The sequence below is a fragment of the Hemibagrus wyckioides genome, linkage group LG25, assembly GCF_019097595.1.
Source record: "Hemibagrus wyckioides isolate EC202008001 linkage group LG25, SWU_Hwy_1.0, whole genome shotgun sequence".
Lineage (NCBI taxonomy): Eukaryota > Metazoa > Chordata > Actinopteri > Siluriformes > Bagridae > Hemibagrus > Hemibagrus wyckioides.
This window is the reverse complement of record NC_080734.1, coordinates 8,475,298-8,498,250: the sequence shown is the minus strand read 5'-3', so window position 1 is coordinate 8,498,250 and position 22,953 is coordinate 8,475,298. Positions and strand designations below refer to the sequence as shown.

Below are 22,953 nucleotides of genomic sequence, written 5' to 3'. Positions count from 1 at the left end.
TCTATCTATCTATCTATCTATCTATCTATCTATCTATCTATCTATCTATCTGTCTGTCTGTCTGTCTGTCTGTCTGTCTATCTGTCTGTCTGTCTGTCTGTCTGTCTGTCTGTCTGTCTATCTATCTATCTATCTATCTATCTATCTATCTATCTATCTATTTTACCAATTAAGTATGCTCCAGAGTGATTTATCAAGAATAAAAAAAACCCAAAACACTACCAACTAAGGAATAAAATACAGTGAACATAGTCCATGCATGAAAATGAGTGGAGATTGATGAGCAGAGGTGGTGAATATTCTTTACTCAAGTAATAAACTTCAAATTCTTTAATCTCTGGGCAATATGGAAAACAATATATCTAATGCTACAGCTGTTCATTCAGAATCTCTTCTTTTGTTAGCTAGAATAAGTTGTCTTTTATTTGTCATATATGCATTACTGCACAGTGAAATTCTTTCTTTGCATATCCCATGCTTGGGGGTTGGGGTCAGAGCACAGGGTCAGCCATTATGCAGCATCCCTGGAGCAGGTGCGGTTAAGGGCCTTGCTCAAGGACCCAATGGTGGCAGCTTGGCAGAGCTGGTGCTTGGATCCTGATCTTCCAGTCAACGACCCAGAGCTTTTACCACTTGAGCTACCACCACCCTATAATTATTAAATTATAATTACTCTGACTGTACAAACTAGCTGAATGTTTCTGCCATAAATTTATGTGATAAATGCAAAGTGTATGTACCAACAGATAGATTATGGATGGACCAAAGGTGGCCCAAAGAAGGACAACCAGTGCACTGGTGACAGGGTTATGGGCCCCAAAGGTTCAGTGATGCACATGGGGAGCAAAGGCTAGCCTGTCTGATTTGAACCCACAGAAACCAGAATTGCTGAAAAAGTTAATGCTGGTTGTGATAGAAAGGTTTCACACCCCAGCATGCCCTAAAATCTCTTGTGGAGTCCATGCCTCAATGGGTCAGAGCTGTTTTGATGGCACAAAGGGACCTATACCATATTATACAGGTTGTTTTAATATTATGGCTAAACAGTGTATCGATGATTGTAGACAAAAAGCCATTGAAAGAAATTGTCCTTTAACGTCAACAAAACTTTACAGTCTGAAGAATTTGAATTATTGATATATGGATTTAATGAATGGGAAAAATGTTTTTTGTTTCGTTTCGTTTCGTTTCGCTTTGTTTTGTTTTGTTTTTGTTACACTTGCGCCATCTATTGACCAGATTCAGACATTACTGCAGAAAAAAAGAAGCACAGAAATGCCTATCTTAAAGCATTTTGACAAATTAGAATTCTTTTGGATCAATACACCAGGCACAGAAACATTTTAAATACTAATTTTATCAGCAATTTATCTGAGTGTAATATTGGGAGAAAGAAACATTTTGTGTATGATCCCAAGTACACGATAAACACAGTAAAGTACAAAGGTGGGAATATCATTCATGATATGAAGACATTACACATAATTAAAGAAAATGGCAACAATGGAACAGTGCACCATTAATTTAATCTCATTTGCCAAAAAAAAACCTCAATCTATATATATATAATATATATATACATACATACATACATATATATATATATATATATATATATATTTTTACATATTAGTCTTTTAAAAACATATTTCATTTTAACTAATACACACTTTTGGTTCATGTTTAAAAACTCAAAAAACATTATGGGTGTTGACTTGAAGTGGAAATATGAACTGGATGTATATTTTAATTAACAAAAACAATAGTGTCTGAATACATATCTTCCCTCACTGTAAATGATTTATTATTTTACATTTGTTTTTAAAAACCATGTGATTGTGCATAAGCGTGATGGAGAATGCTGCCATTCTCCATCACGCTTACGCACAATCACACGTTACACACTGTGGTTCCCATCAGCAGTGCTTGAATTGAGTCTCTGTGTCTCTCAGCATGTCTTCTGAATATGAGCTCTGTTCTGCAAGTTACACTCATCTATATGTACATACCTTCAGCTCAATGTAATTAAATGAGAGTAATAATGATATGCTGCGATTTCTGGAATGTCAGCACCCACACGCACACACGTACGCACACACACACACACACACACACACACACAGTGTTTCATATCCATCAGCAGTGCGTATTGTGGAATGTTGTCATGCCTTGTGCATGTCATGAAGTTGATTGTTTTGCCTGGAGGATGGTTGTGTTTGGGTGTGTAACACAATGTGAAGCCACTGTTCCTGAATTCTCATGCGAAAATACATCATCCCTCTTTATTTTCTTTCCTTCAAAAAAAAAAAAAAAATTACAATATAGCCATACTGAACACATTTGCAGTAATTGTTAACACGTTCTTGGATTGATAACAAAATGAACACAGTTGTGGTCATCTATGGGCCTGTTCCATGTTCTGGATGCATAGATTAAATAAACTGGACAAGTCAATGATCCCTGTGTGTGGGTGTTTGAGGTATATTAAATATTTGAGAGAAAGCTGACAAGTGAACATTTGTCCATTTTACTTGTATGTAACAATGTAGATTAAAATATAAAAGCAAGTGTAAAATGAAAAAAATAAATGTAAAATGAAAAAAAAAAACCCATAACAATAAAATAAATAAATAAATAAATAAATTACTATAAAATAGGAGAAAAGCAGTAAAAAAAAAAAATTAATTAATATATCAGTATATAGAGTTTCTACCCCAAAGTTTGTCAATCAGTCAACACATGCAGTGTCCAAAATGAGCTTTTTCATATTTTGAGTCTCCAGGTTAGAATTGTGCCTAAATCCTCAGACTTTTAGCTTAGTAACGCCATCAAAAATACAAATCCACCCCAAACACTCCTTCCTGAGTCTGAGCTTGAGTTGACGTACATGATTTAGACATGTAGGTGCTCAGCTGGCAGCTACAAGTACCCCTTCATTGTTAGCTCCAGTATATGATTAGGAATGAAAAGAGAAATTTTAAACATGTCTTGGTAGATGACATATACTTATAAGTTGAAAAATGTGTCGTTTCTTTTCGTGCCAATTTTTTGGCCAAGGTTTGTCTTTTTTTCCCCAAACTGTTCTTGGTTTGACTTTTATTTTGTCAGTTTCCCAGGGTTTCTGAGTGTTGGGTATACTCAATGTGGGTGAAATCATTTCACTGACACTTTAAAAAGGCACAGAGACTGAGGCTGAAATGAACTGAAATAAACGCAAGCGCAGAGCAGATGTTGCAGTAGCTTAACGCTGGAGGCATCCATTTTATTACATGTTCCATGTACTATGAATAAGAATAGAGGTCAGAGTGTCTGAGGTGATCCCACAAACATTCACGCTGCATAACAGAACAAATTCCATCCAGAAATGTGGATGGTGTGTCCACTGTTATGCTTTAATTTCACTAAAAACGCACCATTTCTGCAATACTACTGCTCTATTAACATTTTCAAAATCATTTATTATCATAAGACACCCCAGATTTTTTTTTCAAACCCTATTGTGCAATGCATTCTAATTTTACTAAATGTGAATCTGGGTTGTTTTACATTATACAATTTCCTTAAGGTTATCTGAGTTTTTTTCATTGTAAAGGCATGAATGTTTAATGTTTGGCCTGAATATGGCAGGCTTTTTATTTATAACAAAATACAGACTACATATGATATCAGGGTGTTATTCATGCTCTCCTGGCAGCAGGGATGGATTAGTAAATCCTGGGCCCCTGGGCAGGAACCCAAGCAGGGTCCACCCATTCCCACTTCACTACCAATGAACCAGTGCAGGGATTCCTTATCACCTCACCTCACAGCACCCTGCCCCTCCCTGAAACCTATGCTAAAAACTGCATACATTAATATGTTGCATATCCATTATGAGTATTCGAGCCTTGGTGCTAAGCAGAAGCAGTATAATCTTCTGCTCCTTTACTACAGGTATACATCCCAGATTTAGATCCCTAATGAGGAAGTGAGGAGCAACATTGTGTTTAAAGGATGTTCAGTATGAGAAAATTGTGAATAAGAGTGCTGAAATGAGCACAGAACAGTCTTTATGATTATGGCAGTAGTTCACAGATACATATCTATAGTATCAAAGTGAGTTTATTGACTGAAGCAAGGGTGTTTCTTTGTGAGTCAGATGGTGAGTTTCCCTGTTCTCTGCTCTTACACATGCTGTATCATTGATGATCCATTTGAAACACATTATGACACATTTCTTTACAGTCCAGTAGATCATTTTGACCAAAATACCCATGTTTTACAGTATTAGTGTATTTAGATGCTTTCAATTTATGAGGCGAAACTCTGGCTGAGAACGCCTTTCTAAAGAAGAAGAAAAAACCACAAGCAGACAGGCACGTAATATAATCAACCTGAGTCATTACAGCTCAGGATATTTCCCTGAAATGAGTCTGATTATTAAGAAGGGTATGTCCGAGGTTGATGTCATAAGGAATTATCAGCCTAAAGAAAAAAACCTCATGCTGAGTAACACTGAGTGTAGATTAGAACAGTGAAGTGATAAGTGGTGTCAGCTGCTACCCTAAAACATGATGCTTGCCACCCGCATGGCCACTTCAATATGACAGTAAAGTTTGGGGTTCTGGGCAACACTGAAAATAATCACTGCTGCAGAAGTAAATATGTGACTTCAAATGATTTAAGGTTTGATGTCAAAGTGGCATAATCAACAAATTCAATTCAATTCAATTTTATTTGCATAGCACTTTTAACAATGGACATTGTCTCAAAGCAGATTTACAGAACATAAGAAATATAGTACAGAAGTTCAAGATTAATATTGGACATATTTAAAGTCATTTGTATTAATCCCCAAATCCCTTATGAGCAAGCCTAGGGGAACCTCATCCTCATTTGGGTGACACCAGAGAGTGTGAATTACCATAAACACTGGAGAGTCTGATTATGAATAATCCTTTTTACAATCATATACAGTCAGTTGGAGTTGTGCAACCAGGAGCTCCTGAGCAGCTCATAAATTAGCTCAACATCTGAGTTCATTATAGATTCAACACAAACTCCTTAATGACGGAGATACAGCATATGCAGAATGTTATTTTGTGTAATGGCTAAGATGTTGTTGGACTCAAAGTCCAAATGGGGATTGGCATCTTCTCTTTGAATGTCCAAAATCTTCATGAGGCAGAGTGCAACTGGAGCTGGTACATCTCTGGATGCCTCGGGATCCTTGCAGGGCTGGGCTCTTCTCAGTGAAGGTCCGAAATCTTCTTAAAGGCGAACACAGCAGGAGCAGGCACTAGATCTCTAGATGCAGCTGGAATGGGTTGAAACTGAGTTACAAAATCAGGTGCTTTTTTTTTTAATCACAAGCAGAAAAAATGAATAAAAACAGGCTTTATGGCAATCAATACATAGTGCAATAAACCTTTATAAATATGTATATAGTTTTATGCTGGCTGTTAAGAAGAACTTCTAGAGTTTTCACATAGTCCTGTGGACAAAAGGGTAACAGAATATGATCATCTTTGTCACAGGCAAGAAATCTATTGCAAATCTGCCCAGATGAAATGTTTTCTTCGTTCCAGTTCCAGCATGTGTTTAATGAGCCAGTCATCATTGGATCTTTGGAAATATTTGGTTAGCTATTGTATTGGAAATCTCATGCTGTTTAGTCACATATGTGTCATTTCTCTATTGCTTTCAAAATACCAACATAATTCTCGAAACGACTCCTGCTTTTATTGTTTGCTTCATTAAATAATATGAAAGTAACAGTTTATTCGAAAGCATCCCTTAGTTGTGGTTGAGGGTTTTCTTTGACAGTAACTCCATTATACTACACACTGTCATGGAGAGACTGAAGCAGTTGGATGCACGTGCAAGTTCTTTACAGAAAAATTCAAATTGGTGGAGAAAAAATGTAATTAAAACCAGTTCAATAGACAGGCAAACAGGACAATGTAATGGGAAAAAATAGGATTAAAAAAGTGGGGTTCTTGTGTGATAAACTTGTGATTCTGTTATATAAATAAATAAATAAATAAATAAATAAATAAATAAATAAACAGTCTGTCTACACTATAAAGCCAAAAGTATGTGGACACCTGACCAACATGAAACTTGTAAAAGCACACAAAGCACACGAAAAAACACACAATTATATAGAATGTCTTTGTAGGCTGTAGCATTACAGTTTCCCTTCACAGGAGCTATGAAGCCCAAGCCTGTTCCAGATTAAGACTGTCCCTGTGCACGAATCAAGTTCTATGAAGACATAGTATGTCAAGTTTGGAGTGGAAGAACTTGAGTGTCCTGCACAGAGCCCTGACCTCAGAGTGGTGACTACACCCCAGCAGACACCTAAGGACAACTCACCTAACATCAGTGCCTGATCTCCCTAATACCCTTGTGGCTGAATGAGCAAAATCCTCACAGCCACACTCCAACATCTAGTTGAAAGCCTTCCCAGAAAAGTGGAGCTTATTATAACAGCAAAGGGGGACTAAATCTGGAATGGGATGTTCAAAAAGCACATATGGGAGTCAGATATCCACAAACGTTTAGCATTATCGTCTACTTTTAATTTCTCTTCTAATGGCATTTTGGAGGGAAAAAGTATGATAGCGTAAATAATCCACCTCATTCATGTTCGTTACACCTGTGACTGTATTTCACATGCACCTCCTTAGTCACTGCTGATGACATGTTACAGATGTGTCAGAGCAGTTGGCTGAAAAATATCAACACAAATGAAGATCTAATCACTGACACTAAGGTTCTCACTAGACTTTTAGGCTTCATATTAATCTGTACTAAAAGAAAAAAATAAATAACTAAAAATATATGCCTCTGGACATTTCTTAACTGCAAATCATCTGATCTAGGTTTTATGTTTGAACACCTAGGGGGTTTAATTCTGCTGACCTATTTATACTAGTTGCCCTGTGTAACAAGAAGGTGCTTAGGAAAAACATCATAACGAGTGTGTGGAGTGAAGTGGGATATATGGAAAATCCAGTATTGGGTAATGAGGAACAGGCTTAGTGAGGTAGACTGATGGTGATTGGGAATGATGTAAAGATTGGGCTGGAGTGTTGGAAGATTCAGGAACAGCAATAATTCATAGAGCAGAAGCTAATCCAGCATGACACATACTTTAGGTAATTTCATGTTCTTCTTAAATAAAAATAATCTTGACAAATCTAATATTGAAAGCAGACTATATGTTATATTTCTATACAGGCATTACAGAGGTGTAATCTGTACATCTTGGTGTCCATCTTCCTAGGACTGCTCTCGTCTGGACAGAAACCTGAGACCTTAGATGCTGTACCTGGAATCTACATTTACATTTCTGGCATTTAGCAGATGGCCTTATCCTGAGCGACTTACATTTATCTCATATACCCAACTGAGCAAATGAGGGCTGAGCCTTGCTCAGGGGCCCAGCAGTGGCAGCTTGGTGGAACCAGGAACTCACAACCTTCCAATCAGTTGTCCAACACCTTAACCACTAAGCTACCACATCTCCTGGAGCCACTCTTCCAGTTTGGGGGTCACAGCCCCTAGTGCTCTTATTAACATTACGACCAATTTGGACTTCCGCATTTGTTCCAGTTCCTTCAGACCCTGAAACTTTTCAATCTTCTCATGCTCTTTCTTCCGTATGTTACTGTCAATTGGGATTGCCACATCACAACTTCCATCTTCTGTTCCTTGTATATCACCACTGTGTCTGCTGGCCAGTAGCTGCTTGTCTGACCAGCTAGTCACTGCATGACAGTCTGGAACTTGAACTCCCACAGAATAGTAGCTCTTCTCTTCTGTTCTTAACCATTTTCTGTTGTGTGGCTCAATGGGAATTGGGCACTTCTAACCCGTATTCGGCACAGAAGTTTTTATACACTGTCCCAGCCTCTTGTTTATGGCTTTCAGTGTATAATTGCATCTTACACCCTGCTGCTATAAGTCTCTTTCAGGTTTGTCTTGCACAGCCTGCAGCCTTCAAACTCACCTTGTCTAACCACTGGTAGGATTTCCTGATGTTCCACTATCTGTCCCATGAAGGGGCTTAGTCTTCCATGATATTTCCTCTTTCTCCACATGACTCAGACACAAGGAATTTGGTACATGAAGCTTCCATTACATACACAACATGACAGCAAACACATAACAAGAATTTCAGAGACAAAATGTGTAGAAGACACAAAAAGAATCAGCTTTTAGATACTACTTAATAGCAAATCATCTGTTGTAGATTTCATGTTTGAACAACTCACCCAACATCAGTGCCTGACCTCACTAATGCTCTTGTGGCTTAAATGAGCACAAATCCCCACAGATACGCTCCAAACTCTAGTGGGAAGCTTTCCCAGAAGTGTGGAGGTTATTATAACAGCAAAGAGAGACTATATATATATGTCACATATGATACACATATGTGCTTTTTGAACATCCTGACCTAAATGGATACTTTCTAATATTGCAATAATGTTTAAAGAGGGTAGTAATTAATTAATTAATTAATCAATTTGTCTTTGTGTGTGTGTGTGTGTGTGTGTGTCAGCCTGGGAAATCCCCTCACATGGTCAAATATGGACATTTTTTTACTGTACATAGTTCTAAACACAAGCTTTCTTAAACTTAAATGCTAAAATCTGTATTTCTAAGCCAACAATGATCTTTATCACCCTTAATTACAGTAAATGAGAAAGAATGTGTGGCATTTAACACCTATTTACTGTGGTGTATTTTTTTGTGTCTGTGCTCCAGAATTTTAAGGATAATCAAAATAAATTCCCTGTCTCTGGCTCCTTATTAACACTCTGTGTACGCAAACACACATTCGTGACCTCAGTGAGGGTAATCTGAGATGCCTTAGTGTGAGTGTTTGAAGATCTGCTGCCAGATGAGTCACGCTTCAGTGAAAGACTTGTAAAAGTTGCTAGCAGCATCTTATACGACTCTTTGACTAAAGCTGTGCATGATGATGGTTGTTATCGCGGCATGGGCTCCGTATAAAAACACCCTATAATAAAATCATTTATTGGTAGCAGATAATTATTCAGATTGAACAGATATTGTGTTCTAAACTGATATTAATAGGGATACAAATAAAAGCACTCACAATTTGGTTCACATGGGATCTGGTGAGGTTACATGTCCTGCAGGATTAATTCTTATTGTGTAAAAAGAATGAGGGTTATACAGAAAAGAACCACGTGTCATGAATAATCTGTTTTTCCTCCAAAAGCCCTGAGAACCGTGTGAGTAAAAAATCAATTAAATTCAATTTGGTTCATAATAACGCTTTCAACAATGGACATTGTCATAAACCAGCTTTAGAGAAATCCGATTTAAAGCCCTAATGAGCAAGCCAGAGGTGACGGTGGCAAGGAAAAACTCCCTGGGGAATGGTACAATAGAAAAACAATAAATGAAGCTTGACTTAGGAAATGTATTGGAAATACATTTATTTTTAGATTGAAGTATATCACATTATAATTCCTTTCATTTTTGTCATAAATTAGTGATGTCTATCAATACGACAGCCTAATGGCTACAATTATGTTGCAAAACATTATTGCTACATTATTCATTTTATTATAAGAACTATTATTTAAAGAAATCGTTTTTATGGTCTGTTTGTGTGTTTGTGTGTCTGTTCGTTAAAACTTTACTCTAAATAAATTGTCTATGGCTTTTCTACACCTATTACCCATCTCTCTGCTCACCAGGATTTCATGGAGGCTCCGACGTTATAGAGTCTGATTCTGTACATTTAACGTAAACGTAAAACCCGGTGTTGTTTGTTTGACATAAAGCAGGTTATACTGTGACCCAGATGATCCTTTTCATGGAAAATGTTTGTCATAAACATGTTAAATAAAGCTTGACACTGTATATTTCATGTGAACACAGGCCTGGGTTTGGTATAAACTTGCGCCAGTGTTCACCAGGTCCATTTCAGGCTGTAGAATAAGGCTTTGCTGGAATGATCTCTGTGTTTATGGGGGAGTCTGAGAGCTCAGCTGTCAGCTGGGCCTGGAAAGCTCGGCCACAATCTGCTCAGCTGCTAACAGCAATGAGTGAGTGAGAACACGGGTTAAATATAGACACAGTTCTGGTCCATACACTCCATACTCCGCTTTAATTTCACTCTGTGGAACAAAAAGGTGGAGTGGGAGTCTACCAACGGTCTGCTTGGCTTTCCCTGACCTTGCTTACTTGGAGCTTGGAGCTTGAATTTTTAAGTGCTGGTGGTGATAGAGAAGATCTGACCACCTCCTTTCTCTGATTGGTCACTCTCTCTCTCTCTCTCTCTCTCTCTCTCTCTCTCTCTCTTGCCACACTCTCCTTTCTCTCTCTTCTCCTTCTAAGCATGTCAGAGTGTCTCTGCTTGCTCGCAGAGTTCGAGAGAGGACAAAACACAGACAGGGAGTTAGAGGCAGGAAAGAGGGTTGGAAAGAGATCTCTTTCTCATGGTGTCTCCTTCTGGGCTGTTCAACTGAAGCAGAAGAAGGACTGGGACTTTGTTTAGGATTTCTTTTGCTTTCTATAAGCACTTATACTTTGGGACCATTGTTGAAAGGTAGGGCATTACTCTTGTTTCTCAGCTTGTGTTTGTTATGTCTATTATCCAATACTGGTATAAGGAACTGTCATGTGTGTTTAGAAAAACTGAACAAGAACCTCATGGGGAAAATGATTACTGAACATTTCCCATTTTGCAATAGCAACTTTCCCACATCCAATAGAATACACATGTCCTTGATATGTGTGCACATATCCAGCCTTTCAAGCCTTTCCCTTTCCCTTGTTCATTATTGATTTATGTCTAGGGGAATGATAATCACCAAAACTGTAACATGTGTGCATTGACTCATTGCTGAACAACCCATGCGAGTTACTCTCAGAGTCCCACTTTCGAGGCAAAGCAATCACTCAAAATTCTCTGGCTGGAGTTCTGAGTTTCAGTAAAGTCTCTGTTCAGTAGACGCCTCCATACAGTGCTTTAATGGATTACATCTCAGAGTGGTGGAGAGCTCAGCATCACACCCAGGAGAGTTAGGTGAGAGGTAAGCTTTCAGACTTGACAAGGAAACGATACAGCGACAATGTCATAAGTCAGAGTCAGACACTGCGGCTCAGCCATCTCCTCAGAGATGTTTAAACATCTCAGTTTGTAAATCTTAGGATACAAACACATTCATATTCAGAAAGAGAGACAACTAGTGTTAAGGGGATAGTTTAGCTAAAAAAACATCAATCCCTCTCAGCCATAGGCATGTTTCTGATATTTGTTTTTTTGTTTTTTTTTAGTTTTGCACTGGAGATATGAAGCTAATCTAGCTAACCAGCAATGGAGATTGTTCTCATCCAAATAACTTTCTGTAAATATCTGCCTTAAACCACATCGGGTTCTTCAGTAACACTGCACTGTTTGACACGCTGTATGATTTACTGTAATCATTAAAAAATATATATTTAAAAAACAATACTGAACCATCAGTATCTAGCAAAACACGAGTGTTATGGGGGCTGCCATCTTGGACAATCCCTTTTTCAAGGTGGAATTGTAATTGAAAGCTTGAAGTTGTTCTGGTGGTAATATAACTGATTACAAAACGGTAAATACTTTGCTTTTTAAAAAAAATTATATTACCTTTACAAATTTCCTTTAACAAATGCATTTGGTGGCTCTTTACAGAAAAGATTTGGGTGAGATAGCTGTGAATACATTTGCCACATCTTTATTCCTTATTTTCTGGATGAGTAAATGTTAGATGATATCTGGTCTTCAATTCTGTACTGATTCTGCAAAGATTTCAACGCCATTTTAGTGAAATAGCACAATGCGACCTGTGTAGTATTAAATAACGGCATTCCATCGTGTTAAGCTAAAGTGTTTATAGCACTTTGCTCACTTCATAGAAAAGTGATTTGAGCTGGTGTGTTATTCACTTGGCTGACAGCAAGCTATATGCCCAGAATTTACAATAACAAAAAGCTCCCTTGTGGACCTTGAAATCCTCATATTTCTGCTATAAATATAAATATACTGGACAACATACAGTTCTCAACTTTCTAGGCAATCCTCTCTCTATTTCTTGTTGGCAAGGTTCACTTTGTGTTTCTTTTCTAAATCAAAATTTCATTTGCTGTGTGGATAACTTTTCTACTTCATTCAGTTTGCTTTTCTAAATCATATAATGGAAGGCTTTGCAAGTTTACTGTAAACGCCTGACGTCTCTTCTCGAAGTCACAACCTCACAAACACTATGCCACAGAGGCATAATGCTTTTTTCCAGAGGTATCTTAATTGCCTCTCTCACCCTCAGGAATGGCTAACACCATGTTTTCCTTTAAACGGTAGCCCAAGCCGGCATCACAGCTGAAAGCTAAGCGATAAGCGGCCCGGCCCATGAGATCAGCAGCCTAATTCAGCTCAGCCATGTCACTGAGGGAGAGAAACAACAGCACAGAAACTGCCTGACGCTTAGCAACATAACAGGCAGGACAGAGTTATATTGGTTTAGGTTTTTTCCCTAAAAGAAATCTATAATGCAATGCAGTAGAAAGCTACAGAGTAGTCTATTGTACAGATATTCTGTCAGATCAAGAACTCAGTGATCATTTGGTAGTTCATTAAATGTTAAAACAGTGAGATTGATAGCTAAAAGCATTATATCATCTCTCACTTTATATAGTTCCGTTAAATTTTAGACAGTATTTCTTCTCAGCATCATTTCATATAGACTACAGAAAGTAATAGATTTGTATAAAAATTAAGTTTATACACACACACACACACGTATCCTGTATCCTTCCATCTTGAGTAAAAATCTTAAGGTGGAAACCAGACTCTGGCTGATCAACAGCATTTGCAGAGGACATTATTGTTGTAAATTAGATTAGAATCTTTTTTAAAGTTCTTATATTTAAGCTGGAACAAACCTGTTGAAAAATACTAAAATCACAGTGAACAGTATGTGTATAGACATTTCAAAGTCTGCAGCTTTCTTTCAGTGGGTGTTTCTGAAAATTCCAGCCATGAAACACAGAATTTTCTTTATATCCCGGTCGTCATAACACAACCACACACACTGGAGCCAATCATTTATCACACACATGCAGAAAAATGATGCAGATACTGAAAAATCTGATGTAACGATGACCTCGTTGTTCACAACTTGTCCCTTCAAACATTCCTAAACATTTCAGAAAGGCATCATGGGAATGCTGTATAATATATTTGATTTAAACTTCTATCAGATGCCTCTATAATTCGTAAGATATTTGGAGAGATTCACTGTGAATGTAACCCTTGAGAACCTTGAGCACTGGAAGATAATTCTGAAAAGCCGTCATAAGTGGTGGAGACATTGGACATAGTCAGCATTTGTTCTCTCTCTCTCTCTCTCTCTCTCTCTGTCTGTCTGTCTCTCTCTCTCTCTCTCTCCTCCCCTCGCTCTTTCTCTGCTCTCTCTGCATTTACTTTATGAGGGAAGTGATCTCATTTCCATCCCAGCAGAAAGGCATTTGAGACCAGGCTGCTAGAGGAGTACATCTGGCCTGTGATGTCACTCCTCTGGACACGGATGGCTCTGTCTTTTGAGATAAACCTCCAAACTTATCATTCACATTCAGTCATTGATCACACTCACTCACTCAGCCCCCAAACTCTTTCTTTTCACTTTCACATTTGACTTCTTCCAGACCATTAAAAATGAAACATGAACCCAAATGTTATAGAACTATCTATGTTTCTCGCATGGTCTGTAATGAAGTACAGTAAGTCTGGAGCCTTTCCCCAACTCAGGCCTGCATTTATGATCTCTATTTTTATACGCCGCTCTGGAGTTATGGCCCTTCATCCACTGTAGGTGACCTGTAATAGGGTCACGTTCATGTGGAGGACGGCTCAAATAGATTTTGGCAGAAAGTCCCTCTCTATTTATGCTAACTTTCAGATATTCCTTTAACTTCTTGTCCATTAGATACACCACAGATGCTTCATGGGTTCATATTATTAATTGAAACAAAATGTGTAAAGTAACTGATGAGCTCATGTCCAGTGATATGTGTTTAAAATGAAAGATCTGTAAATACAAATGGCAGAAACCTTAGGCTGAGTTTGATATGCTTTCGACTTGTTTTAGATTTTGGAGTGGTGTTTAACGGATCTAAAAACCAATAGTATTAAAGGTATACTCAAGAGTTTTTCAGCACAGAGTCCATGCGCATGATCTATACCATGTGACTTAACAAAGACAAAGACAATTATATTTCCACCCATTTCCTCCACTCCAAGACAATGACAAACCAGTTCACTCCAAACCTGAGGTCTATGGGCAGATGTTGAGTTTCCTAAATGAATGTTTTCATGAATTCATCAATCAAAAGTATTTCTAAATTAAGCTATAAATCTGTATAATTCAGCCTTTCCGAGATGAAGAAAAACGTTTTAGAGGAAAGAATTTGTGGTTATATGCGTCACCACTGTATTTGTGTGGCTCTGGTTGCACATGGATACCACAAAACCTAAAGAGTAAGGAACCTTAATTACTTTTTACTGTATTGGATAAAACTTCATAAGAACAGCATGGCTAAGTCTTCCTCTCAAATCTTATTGTTATAGGGAAACGTTTACAATCTCAAATTCATGAATTTCTTTCAAACGAACTTCAACAATTGCCCTTAAAACTCCATTACAAGTGAGTTTCAAGTAAAAAAAATTCTCTCAGTGAAAAAAACACAACAATATTGTCTTAATCACAAAACCACTACAGATGCAGCAGACAGAGATTAGGTGGAAAAATGCTGGAGAATTCCTTTAACATTCCAGACATGCAAACACCGAACCATATCAGATGACATCCAAGGATGTCTCTCACATCACGTTGAGCCTAAAGATAAATGCTAAGTGACGAAAGCACAGAGCAGATGGCTGGGAAGTAATTAGGCTAAAGCTAGATTTATGATCTAGACATTGTAACTTGGACTCATCCATGATGTTTCAGGCTAAGGGTGCCAGCGGTGGGGTGTTGTGTATTAATAGCAGCCCAAATTAGAAAGCATCACACACACACACACACCCTGTGAAACGCGAAACCTGTTGATGAAACCTGAGATCAATCTGGAAGTTTGTGGATTACTTCTAACAGAATTAAAAGAATTACAGTAAAAAAAAGAAACTAAAAATTGTATCTTTTTCATAACCTGGACGATTCCTGTTAAATTTATTTAGCTAATTTTGTTTCACAGATTATAGAGTGCTATTGAATTCTCCATTTGTGATTGGTCTATAACAGCAGCTCTGACAAGAGTTCTGCACAGGTTTGTATTAATTCACCTGTTTAATATATTATTCTTTTCATATTATACGGTGGATGTGCCATATCACGGATAGCAAAATGTGTGGTTGTTAATATGGTGGAATGTTCTGTGAGGAGATGCTTATTTATCATTTTTGAAGGAGTCTCTAGTGTCAGAATGCTGTAACAGACAGAGGTAAGGCTGTAATTTTAAGATTTCCGACATAGTAAAATCTCCAGGATTTATGATTTTGTGGTAACCTCACCACTTTTTTTACCCTTATTAACTTCAAGACAGAGAAAAAGAAGAGAGTGGTGTGGGAACGGCAATAATGTAAAGGATAAAATGCACACAGATTTCACAACATTAACTGTAACTGTAAATGATTCCAAACAATGTATTTCTATATCATTGGCATGGTGTGGTTGGATAAGATGAATAAAACATTTCGGGGCATGTTAAAGTTATTGAAAAGCAATCAGCTCCAGGTCCTCAGCTTTACGTCATGTTGCATCACTGATTATTTTCCTGTAATAGCATGACCCTGTGTGTTGATGCCTTTCACAAGATTTTCTGAAGGTAATATAACAGCAGGTAAAAAACTGCCCTAATGTTAGAATTAAGCACAGCAGCATTGTAGATTTTGTATTAAGATGCTGGTTTATGCTCAGCCGTTAGATAGTCAGACTTTTAATCACTTAAAAACATAAGATATGAAACTAATAGAAAAGTGAAAAGTATTTTTGGACCTATCAATGGCTTTTGGCTTAAAAACAGAATGTCATTTTTGAAGAGCATCGGAATATTTGCTGTTAGATATGTCTAATATGTTTATCTTGTACAGTGTGATGATGATAGAGACTACGAGGCCAATAGAGGGGCAAACAATGTGTTTAGTTTTAACAATAAAATGCTCATTTGCAATGACTGGCTTTCCCATGGGCCATGATAGTGGAAATACCTGACCAGTTTTGACTGGAGAGTCTAGTAAAGTGCTCTTATTTGACATTTGCGACACTTTTTCCACAGTTTTCACCAATTCTCTGCCCCTACATCTATGACAATGTAGAACAAAATATGCTTAAAGGCTTCTACTTCATCATCCTAAAACACTTTTAACAATTTTTGTAAATGTTTTACCTCAGGTTACATTTACTTTATGTCTACCAGCTCTGAGTGTGTTGTTGTCTATCTTAGTTATAGACATAACAGTTGATTGTTAAGTTTGATTGTGTGGTTTTTTTTTCTAACTTGACAAAAGAGGTTATAAGATAAGATGAGATTTCTAAATTAGGAAAGTCTGGATTTGCCACTGTAATATGAAGTTGTGAGAAAATCATACATGATATCTTTAAAGGTTGTTTCCTCAAGAAAGGCCCTTGAAATTCTCAATGTTTTTCAGTGATTTTGTTAAGACACTGTAGTCTGGGCTTCCATCTTGTTCAGAAATACTTTGAAATACTTTGAAGATACACACCACAGTGACCCTCCTGACCTTGTGGTGACCCATTGGGTGTTTGTAACATAGATATTTTCAGAACAGCAAATCACCATGATAGATCACAAGAAACAAACATAAATCAACTAAAACGAATCCCTCGTAGAGATTTACTACAGTTTAGGATGTACCCATAAGTTCTTATAATGTATAAACCAAGTGTCACCATGTAAACAGAATAAAGCAACAGAAACTTGAGGACATGTGAAGCTAAAAGGAGATATGACCTTGCAATTCTCATTAACGCTAAAGGCTAACAGATGAGCTTTATGCTAATTTGAAAGCGTCTCTAAAAAGGAAAAGGACGGCCATGTTCATGTTACTATCCCTTATTTAGTCACATTTCTGCTGATCCGAATTCTATTCTTGGGAATTTTCTTCCAGGATCAGAAAAAATGATGATGGTGGGGGTTGGAAAGACTCCAGCACCTGTCACAACCTTGTTTTATTGCCACTAACTAGACACACTCCCAGCCTAGTGTAAGGGGGTGGAAATGACAAGAATGTGTTAGTGTCTTTCTTCATTTCTTGTCTGGGAGTGCTCTTCTGTTGTGTCTTTCACACAAGATAAGGAAAAGAAACCATAAAAGATGGGATGTGATCTGGAAATTCGGAAAGGGTGAATGGGGTGTGTTATAGAATGGAAACAGTCAAGAGAAATTTAGCAGGGTTCTGACTAGCTGCTGGCTGAAAGAGGGTGGCAGGTGGACCTTAACGCCCAGGAGAAGCCGAAATACTGTGGCCTCGAGTCTGTTTATGTCCCACAGCAATTGCGTTAGCAATTCCTGGCTGGCAAGAGCCGGTCTTTGTGTTCCCAGTTTAGCCTGACTGCCATCCCAATGAGGATTATATATGTCAGCACACCCAAGCAGAATCCATGGCTATATTTACATGTTGTGTACTTTGTGGTGCTAAACGCCCCAATACCCCAATAATTTAGGGAATTCATTAACACAAGAGGAGCAAACATGCTACAGTGTTAAGCATGCTAAGATCTCGACCTCTGGACGGGTAACATTGCTCACAATTGGCGGCTTGAATTAAACCGATGCTTTGGCATGTGTTTTCATGTAGATAAGCAATAAAGTAATAGTGTTCAGTGTTTCTTAAGAGTGCATGAGGGAAAGACTCCATAAATATCAACTTCAAGCAGCTGTAGATGACATCCAGGGTTCTGGACATACATCACAGTTTCTCTCTCAATCCTAGTCCTTAGAAATGTAAAATTTTTATGATAATTTTATATTTACAACCTTTAGCAGACGCCCTTTTCCAGAGCAACTTACATTTTATCACATTTTATTTAACTGTGCAATTTAGTGCTAAGAGCCTTGCTCAAGGGCCAGCTTGGTGGACCGGAGATTCAAACTCATAACCTTCTGATCATGAGTTTAATGCCTTCATTTTATACTTTAAATCTTTATTTCTTTTTCATTTTCCATGTGTATATTGTTAGAAAACAGGGGAGAAGTTGAATGATAGCAGATAATATTTATGCATGTTATTTTTGTTTCAAAATGAAGAGACCTCAAATGCAAAAAAAAAAAAAAAAAGAATCAGTGACCAATATATAAAATTGAGGAAATATCCTAGAAGATAAATCAGCTGTTATGAATGTTTTATTGATTACCAAAATCTTTTCAAAAAACACACCAATAACACTCCTTATATTCTCTCATTAACTTTCCATTTGTGAAATTTCCTGCCATGAAGTTGTCCTATAATCATATTCTAAAAGTTTGTTTGTTTATTCGAGTTTGAGGAATTATATCTGTGAAACCCTGTTTAATCAATTGTTTAAAATTATATCACCTGCAATTATTGGTTATGTTCAAGGATTACTTTTACAGCACAATTTATTCTTTGGTCATGTCTGTGTAGAGTTCACAAGATTGATATTAACAACAGAAATGCTTTCACTCTATTGCTCAGCAATCACAAGTTTAAATCCAACTTTTGTTTGAGTCCAAAAGCACAAAATTGGCTGTGCTGTCAGGGTGGGAGAGATGTCATACTCTCTATTTTACTGTCTCTTCCACATCAATAACAGCAACACACAAAACAGCCCGTATCTTTGTTTCTACAATTAGTCAGATTTTATGTTTTGAGTATTTCTTGTTTCAGAAATATTTAGACAATATCTGCATTATGAATTGTATTTATCTGTAAGGAGCATGCACAATGTAGTAAACTCATTAAGCCTACACACACACACCCACACACACACACACACACACTGCTTTAATGATCAAATATCAAATAGAAGCTAATGACTGACTCAAGTAAAGAAATTAATTTGTAAAATGGCATTACATCATCTTTGATATTATCATGGTGTCATTTACATCTCCATCAGATGTTATTTATTTATTTATTTATTTATTTACTCAATTCTCTCCCTAATATTTGGTCGTTGCTAATTACCATCTGCTACCTATTATACAATAGTTACTAGTTACCAATTGGGCCTACATCACACACACACACACACACACACACACCTCTTGATCAGACCTCTTAACACTGAAGTACCAGCAGACTGAGTTTGAAATTCATGATTAGATTATATTCCACCTACTCTTTTCTATTTTGCCCTTCTGTCTGTAATTTTTAATAGTGTTTCAAACACATCTGAAAAACAGCAGTGAATCTAGTCACTAATTATCACTTTTCTGGCTTCTGTTCACAATTTAATGACAGAAGGCATTGTTTTATTATTTCTATAGTATTATATATTATTAAATATATTCAATCCAAACTGTAGGCACGGTTATCAGACAAGAGTCACTAGTGACAAATTGGGCAGGGCTAGATCATTCTTCCTCTTAATTATATTCAATTCAATTTTATTTGCGTTGCACATTTAACAGTGGATGCTGCAAGCAACTTCATGAAAATGAATAAATTCAGAATACAAATTTTGAACTGATCAGTTGATCCCTAATCAGCAAGCCAGAGGTGATGGAGGGCAGGAAAACCTCTCTGGGATGAATTATAAAGCTAGTCACTGTATCTTTTCAAAATGCAGCTCATAACATCACCAAGCATGTGTACACACTCAGAGGAAAGCACTAACTACCATCTTCTGCATGCTACATCTTCAGCTCACTCTCGATTCTACAACTCGATCAGACACACACACACACACACACACATACACCCACACACACACACACACACATCACTTTACATTGATCTTGTTTACATGTGTATGTCACTTTAAATATTATATTAAATAACATAAAATAAAATATAATGTTTTTAATATAATATGGAAAATAACCTCTGCTGCTATTATTATAACTAAAATAACCTCTGCTGCTATTATTCACTGTTCCTAAACCTGTTTCCTCACTGTCTCACAGTGTCCTTTTTGCACATAGTCGGTGTTATGTGTCTTGTCATCCTGTGCACTTATGTTGTATGTTTAGTTTTTAAAGAATTGCACCTTAAATATAGTTTTGCTCTGTGTTTATCCGCGTCACCTGTACTTTGTTTTTGTTCTGTGTAGCACCTCTGGTCCAGGAGGAACGTTGTTTCATTCCACCGTGTACTGCATCAGCTATATATGATTGAAATGACAATAAAGCTTCTTTGACTTTTGACTTTGACTTTGATTATACCCAAGCTCAGTCTCGCTTACCATTCTCTCCACTTCACCGCGATACTTCTCCTCTATACACCCTGGCTATTTAAATATTAATCTCCTTAAAATAGGTAGCATTCCTTCATTTATTCAGTCATCTTCAGTATGCATTTTATTCTGATCAGGGTCACAGTGGATCCAAAGTCTGTCAGAGGAAAACTGGGCATGTGGTACACCCTGGATCATAAATAAAGGATCGTGTTGGTGCCAAAATATTCACATCGGTTTAATCTTAATATAGAAGTTACATTATTGCTAATGGAGTGAATCAAAGGTGCTACATGTTATCAACAGTAATCACATGGCCATAAATACAAGCGTATAATTTTAGACAGTGAGGCTCTGGGCTGTTATATGAGTTCAAACGAGCACTGATCTGAATAATTGCGGACAATTTGCAAAATAATTGTGGTATTGAGATGTTAATCTTTTTTGTCTTATGGACAATGGTAAGAAATGATATTTAAAACAAGGTATTATAAAATAGAATCCAAAATCCTTGTACATAATAATAAGAAATATTCAAGAAATAGTCTTTCAAAAATCCACAGAGTGCGAAGTTGCTATGAGATAAACGGGAACAAACACAATAATAACAGTAGCATATTGCACAACACATGAGTTTGTTTAATTATCCTGACTACACGGTCTACTGAAATGCTGTTGTTTAAGTAAACATAATAAGCCATCACTGTTTTGAATTGCAGCTAGTATAAACTTATGGGATACTCAATCTTTGTGTAAATTGCACGCTCATGTATTACTCCCTAAACTGAGGGTGCCAGACTGCTTTACAAACCAAACTGAGGTTCGAAATGAAGACAGCACCCGCAGGAGTGCTTGGCTGTTCCCCTATAATGACTATTAATAACCCAAACACTAAACGAGTTGTTACAGATCCACTGAGTCACACACTGGTTTCATCAGCATCCCACAAACGTGTGAGGCCCTGAACTTAGTGCACCCAAGCGTTTGTGTGAACTACGTTTACCAGAAACTGTCATAAAACAGCTCGCCAAATCACCTCCTCCGCCTGCTTCTCCTTCTCCACTTGAGGCTGTGCGTAAGGCCATCGTTAATCACGTAAGCAAAGATTCCGACACGACGGGATGACAGCGCTGTCATACTTGGAATTGTTTTCTCCTAACCATAATATAAATAATCATTTTTCCCACTGGTGAACCTTGTTAATGGGTTTAGTGAACAAACACATTAATTTGATCGCTGGCCTTCCTTTTAATGCGTCTGTGTTGCTCAGCTTGTACAGCATCCTCTTATATACAAAATAGAACCGCAGAAGTAGGAACCTGCTCAAGATCCAAACAAGGCATGTATCCGACTTCATGGAAATCATGAGTATGTCTCGGTTTGATAATGGAAACATCGAGCTCACGCTTTAACATGCGAGACCCACGTCATGGGCGCATATAGCCTGATCAGACCTCTTAACACTGAAGTGCCAGCAGAATGAGTTTAAAATTCATGATTAGATTAGATACCACCTACCCAACTCCGTCCAGGGTGTATCCTGCCTTGATGCCTGATGACGCCTGAAATAGGCACAGGCTCCCTGTGACCCGAGAATAGATCGGATAAGCGGTACAGACAATTAAATGAAATGAAAAAAAAACCCCACCTACCCATGTCTAATTTATTCTAAATAAAAGATGCTGTCTGTACTTTTTAATAGTGTTTAAAACACACCAGAAAATCTGTGGTTTGTAATAAAGGCATTGAATCTAGTCTCTAATTTCAACATTTCTGGCTTCTGTTCACATGTTTCTGATGTTTGTGGGGTTTATTCGGATGACAAAAGGCAGTGTTTTATTTCTATATTATTATATATTGTTCTATATTATATTGCTTATTATATAGTGGCAATAAATGGCTGCTTAACTTCAATACAAACTGTTGATACTTGATTATTGGAGTTGATCATTTACCTTTTAATAGCGCATCATGACATTTTTTATTCCACTTATAGTACAGCAATTTTCCAACACTAACAATTTAAAAAAATTAATTAAAGAATTATATTGTATAATTTAACCTTTAATTTAACATTTAATGTTGTGGAGCATCTGTGAAACAAGAAACAAGTTCCTGTTATAACTTACATTATAGCAGCTATAAACAGTCATTCCCTCATCAGGCTCTCTTTTATTCTCTCTTTTAAAGTTAATAAGGAAAAAAATACTGCCTGCCCTGATACCGAGGAACCACAAAGCCCTCCTGCTTTACTTGTGACTGTTACAAAATTCCATCTAAAATAAACAACATAACAAACAATTGACATATCATTTAAAAAAAAACTCTTTTAGGTATTTTTTCTTACTTTGACATCCTTAGGAGTGTATGTTACTATGCCTATAAAACATAATGTATAAGCCTGAGTGCATGAATATGTGTGACTTTTCCTGCGTATATATTCCGTGTTATAGAAAATTTATCAACACAATTTATTATTATTAAAAATTAATAATTTAATAATTTAATTTATTACCAGTTT

At 37.1% G+C, this 22,953-nt stretch overlaps 1 protein-coding gene across 2 annotated transcripts in view; it reads left to right on the top strand.

Moving 5' to 3' along the window:
- Positions 1-10,350: 10,350 nt before the first annotated feature.
- The window catches only part of LOC131345955 (filamin-A-interacting protein 1), a 38,532-nt gene continuing 25,929 nt past the window's right edge, over positions 10,351-22,953 (top strand). For both annotated transcript variants that reach the window (XM_058379178.1, XM_058379177.1), the window contains exon 1: positions 10,351-10,573. The gene's annotated coding sequence lies outside the window, so the exon portion shown is untranslated. The remainder of the gene's footprint in view (positions 10,574-22,953) is intronic.